The sequence below is a fragment of the Bidens hawaiensis genome, unplaced genomic scaffold (assembly GCF_021521415.1).
Source record: "Bidens hawaiensis isolate Kalapana, Puna unplaced genomic scaffold, B.hawaiensis_p1.1 tig00005944_1, whole genome shotgun sequence".
In the NCBI taxonomy this organism is placed as follows: Eukaryota; Viridiplantae; Streptophyta; class Magnoliopsida; order Asterales; family Asteraceae; genus Bidens; species Bidens hawaiensis.
The window spans coordinates 126,563-132,562 of NW_027491393.1; positions in this window are offsets into that span (position 1 = coordinate 126,563).

The window sequence follows — 6,000 nt, forward strand, 5'->3', positions numbered from 1 at the left end:
CTGCAGATTGAAAGAACGAAGCCATTCACCATTTTTCATCACAATTGCTATTTAATCTCATCCAAGCATTCGACTCGATTAGCTACAGAATCACCGTGTTACATCTTTCTTTGTTCAATCTGCAAAAGCTATATTATTAGCTTCTTTGATTGTTTTTCTATTTGTAACCCTCGATTTGTCTCTGTAAGCCTCAATCGATTGTTTGAAATAATAAATCAAGGTTTTTTACAACTTCCTTCCCCAAGCTTCTACGTACGAGTGGTAAGTGACCATGACCAACAAATAGCATGTAGTCTCCGTGTTAACACAACGACTTTACATTTCTTCCTGATAAAAGCTTCTCTTGACAGACATGATACAAATTATCTTTTTCTTTTTCTTAAACGGATGATACAAATTATCTAGTATCAATACTGCAGGTGGACTAATATAGCTGTTGTTGAGATCAATACTATAACCTAAATCAAAGTATGGGTTATGCTTAAGGAGTTTGATAAGAAAAGTAATTAATCAAATATGATTGGATAATTGGGTTCCTTAATATAACTCAACGTCTCAACTAGTAGAAGTAAAATACACGTGTTGTGGCGGGCTATTCATTTGGCAATATTTGCAATAACTCAATTTAAAATAAAATTAGGTACAATTGCATATTCCCCCTCCCTAATTTGTTAAATGTATATTTCCCATTCGTTATTTACAAAAACTGCAAATATACCTATTTTAATTTATTTTATTATAAATAGTTTAGAGAGTGACCGTTATACCCTTGCTTTTACTAAGACTAACGAATTCTTATTTACACATTTTAATATTTTTTGTTTGGGTGTTTTATCCTTTAATTGCGTTTTTACCATAATATATTTTTTACATTTCACTAATCATTTATTCTTTTTATTCATTTTTTCAATTTTATTTAGATAAACAATAAATATGTTATAACCAGGGCTGTTGCCGAGCTGAACCGAATAAAGGCTTGCTCATTGCTTGGCTCGTTTACAATCGAACCAAACTGAACGGTTGAAATTCGAACCGAGCGAAATTCAAAACGAGCCAAAATCGAATCGAGCATTTTTTTGATCGAATATCGAGCTATTTTCGAGCATTATATATTTATTTTTCACTTTAAAATTTTCAATGAAAAACAAGTTTGAATGTTGTAAATAATATATTTTATAAACAAATTAGTAGTTTTTAGACAAACGTGTAATATGCTGTAAATTTTTATGAGAAATATATTTGGACTAAGATATAATGAACATGCTAAAAAACTTTTGGTATTATGAAAACTTGAAGCGAACAAATAAAACTATAAGACTGATAGAATTGGAAAATTTTTAATTAGAAAATTGTATACTTACATTTATGTGTGTTGTCTATACATTTATATATTTGTTCATATATAAAATAAATTAAAAATATTCGAGCCGAACGAAACCGGACAGACCTTTGCTTGTTGTTTGGCTCGTTTACAAACCAAACCGAGCAGGGCGACTCGTTTACAATTGAGCGAAAAACCGAGCGAGCATTTTTCGTACAATTTCCGAGTGAACGACGAACGGTTTGGACGGCCCTGGCTATAAGAAATCCCCGATGTTTTCTAATAGAAATTGGAATTACACCCCTAATAATAAAAGTAAATAAAAAATAAACCTTAAGCAATGTTTATAAATTTTCATTTCGGGATAGCCGTCGCCCAACACCACCAGTTAAGGTACTTTCCTAATTCACATATTATTTTTAACACGATTTGGATACTAATTCACATGCCAATAATTGGTATCAAAATTAAACACTGAACGAAACCAGAGAGAATGCCAATTGCCAAACGAGTTCTGGACCAACCCTACTTTGAACAACAAATGGTGAGACGGAATTCTGCTGGTGGGCGTGACGGACGATCGTGTCTGGATTGTCGGACGATTATTCAAGTTCTTTTACATGAGGGTACGTTTTAATGCTTAAAAGGGCAATATTTAGGGGCGGGTAAATATGTATTTAACAAGTTATGGTGGGAGAATCCGGAGAAATATACAATGGTCCCTGTTGACATGTCAAAATGAAGAACACTGCAAGAATAAAATAAAAAAGGATAAATCGTGAAACTTTATATATAAAAAAAGAAAAACAAAACCGCGAAGTATATTAGATGACTTGTACGTTTATGTTTCAATTAAAATTTATGTGGTAATGATGTATAATAAGAGTGGCTAATAACCATTTATAGAACTTTAAATGAAAAGAAGAATGTCACAACGAATAAAATAAAAAAGATAAATCGCAGCGGTTTGTATAAAAAGCAAAACCATGAAATTGTTTAGATGACTTGCACGTTGATGTTTCTGCCAAGTTGCCATTATTAATGGCAACTTCTGTTATCCCTTCTTTGCTTTAATTCACGGATGTTGGTTTGAAACAATAAGTAAGATAAATGTCATAATAAATACTATGCGTGCATTTGTTTTACCAATAAAGCGGCCAAAGTCATGTATTCCATAACTTTTAATGGAATGGGATTTTCACGAATGAAACGCCAAAGCTTCTCGGTACCCCTTCTGACTCTTAATAACCCACCATCTTCTATTTTTGAAGGATCGGAGAAAATATAACCCGCCATCCTAAGAAGCAACAAATCGTTGTTTAAGGGCCTAGCAGTATAGCGAATCGCCAATAGTAACGACAATAATACAAACACTTATTTATTATTTCAAACAAACACCCGTGAATTAAAGCAAAGAAGTGATATCAGAAGTTGCCATTACTAATGGCAACTTGGCAGAAGTTGCCATTACTAACGGCACATTATCAGAAGTTTCCATTGCTAATGGCAACCTGTCATAAGTTTTCATTGCTAACGGCAACCTTTCATAGGTTTCCATTACTAATGACAACTTTTCAGAAGTTGCCATTAGTTATGGCAACTTGACAAAAAACATGGCAGAAGTTGCCGAACGGCAAGTTATACATTCCCAATAATTTAAGTCTTACAGTCCCTTACATTACCTGACTAACCCTATAGGATTTCTTCAAGTTGCCATTACTAATGGAGATTGCATTAATTTTGAAAAATTTTTAAACCCATGGTTAGTTGTAAAGAGAATTTCTTAAACAATATTAGTTCTGTAAAAATTGAGTTTCAATTACATGCGACTTCCTGGTTATAAATATCACTTTTTTATTTCTTTTTCCCTTGCGTGTGCTCTTTCCTCAAGCTTCTTGCTTGGGTTTTAATGATTCCATCGTTAGAAAAGTTCCATTATATCGTAATTTGGAGTTTGTCTCATTGTTATCACCAGCTTTTACACATATACAAATGAAAACTAATAAATAACGAAAGCAATAAGTTGATGAAGTGGTTAGGAGTGCTTTATATATTTAAGGTTTGGCAAAGCTTTGACTTGGCTTCGATTTCCCCTAGGGTCGTTTTAATCCCTGTTTTGTTGTACAACTTTGCTCATTTGGCAATTTCAGATCCTTAGGGTTAACAGTCCTAAATCTCATCCTTCTCAACTTGAATTAAGTATTTAATTAATAAGAATAATAATCAACCAAGAAATTAATAATAATTAAATTCATCAAGAAATTACCATAACAAAATAATACCGACCCTTTTCCCATTGTGTCCCGTTGCAACGCACGAATTTAACATAATCTAGTTATTATTATATTTTAAAAACCTTTTCACCAGAACATGAATACAAAATAATAAAATATCCCGGGAAAAGCCTGCTCGAAGCATGATCAAGATTGTGTTTTAGGTCCACCCACAACAGTTTTAGGTCCACCCACAACAGCCATAGGATATAATATAAGGTCATGGTTGGTTCATTTTTAGTAGAATTTGGTTCACGGGTGGCATCCGATTTTGGAGTTGCTGACTTAATGAAAAGTTATGGTCCAAACCAAGTAAAGAGACCCATCCAGAAGACTATTGGTTTATTCATTTTGTCGCTTGTATTGTAAGCCGCTAATATCGTGCGTAATGGATGGAGTTCCTATAGTGGTGTTTTGTCCCATGTGGCGCCATGTCACTATAGGGTTTTTCTGGCTAAAAGGAATGTTGTAGATGGATACGCTTTCAATCATTACATCATTATTATTTTATTATTATCTTTTATAAAAAAACAAATAAGGAAACCACCAATCACCTTCCACCTCTTCCTCCTTCCGGTGCTTTGTGGGAAGTGCTCCCCCCCCCAAAGCGCCCCGGGGGGGGGGGGGGTGGCGTTCCCTGGCGTTTTGGTGGGGGAAGCGCCCCACTACGCACGGTCTAATGTGTGCATGATATTGAGCCCGTTTGATGATTTAGGACTGATTGTAATCTATTCTTGATAGAATCCAAAAGTACTTACTGATGGGTCGTTGGGTCGTTGGCTATGTTTCAAACACCGGTTGTGTAGTGTCACTAGCATATGGGTCCGGTTATGGTTCTGTGACACAAGTGCCCAAAGAAAGAAGCACGCTTGGTTACAAGACAATGAGCCAAATGCCACGTTATCTTCCCGTTATTTTGATTTCTTTTTGGTATGTGTGCGTACACAAACATGCAATAGCATGTTGTATTGTGTTTACCTTGTACTTGGTGGCGAGTAATATTGACGTACAATGTACAAACACATCCTCAGTTTTTATGGAACGAACTTGAAACGACTAAATTTTAATTTTAGGTTATAAAAGAAAAAAAAATACTTGAATGTTAGATACAAAGTATTTAGTATATATTTAATAAATTTGTATATTGTGATATCAAATTTCCTGAAACCACTAGAAATTAACTGGAGCATTTCCAACGGCTATTCATCAGAAACGCGTAGAAAACAACAATTAGCAACTCATCAGAAATGCGTAGAGAACTAGCGACAATTTTCTGTCAAAAACTTTTTTGTCAGAAAAACCTTCTCACTTTCCTGCACAAAATGACGATGAGTGCAAAGTTGGAGGCTGAGTGGAAGCATTTTCAAAAACTACTAAATGCGAAGGCATTTCCAAGAACTTCTCTATCAACGCTACTCTGGATGATGGATGAAAGCATTTCTATGAACTATTACCCTGGATGCTGGGTAGAAGCATTCCCAATAACTTTTCTGGGTAGTTTGTTAATGTACTTTTCTCCGATAACTTTTCTCCAATAACTTTTCTCCGTTCCTACTTAGGTAGTTTGTTAATGTACAAACATCTTATTATGGTTCATATGTAATGAGAACACTTTTGATCTATGGCACTGGCACGGGAGGGAAGCAAGTTAAGTGCAAGATACTTTCTAACAAATGCATAAAGAACCCAAATTCATGGTTGCATGAGTTATTAGGCGCTGCAAGGTTATTCGACTGGGGAGTTGTTAGCACTCTGCCTAGTCTAGTCTGGGAGTACTCGGGAATTACTTACCGAGTACCCAACCTAAACGGGGAGCACTCAAGAATTACTCGGCCACCTAAACTGATTTTCACAACACTACTCAAATAAGAGAAACATATATTCATATATCAAAAGTTGTCCAAAACATAAAAAAATGAGTCTTTATTTACAACTAGCCTAAATATTAAATTTTGTCAAACCATAATAACTTATAGAGGCAATAAAAAACCCTATATTATTAGGAAAATTGGATTTTAATAATCCTAACTTTCTGTTATTGGCCAATAATAATCTCAACTTTATTTATTTCCATCAGTGGTCCCAAATTTTAAAAAGATAGCTCTCAATGGTCCCTCGTTAAAAAAACCTAACGCGTTAAGTTGTTTTTCCAAATTTCAAACTGATTTATTAGGGCTTTTGATCGGAAGGAGGATACGAGTCGACTAACGTAAAACTTAGCTCGAAAGGATGCTTCAAATGGCTTGATTAGTGCTTCAAATCGAGTGTTTGAATTTAAAATTAACAAATTAAGTTGTTTGAAGTATCGTTCCGAGCTAAGTTTTACATCAATCGACTCGTATCATTCTTCCAATCAAAAGCCCTAAAAAATCCGTTTGACACTCGGAAAAAACTTAATGCCGTTAG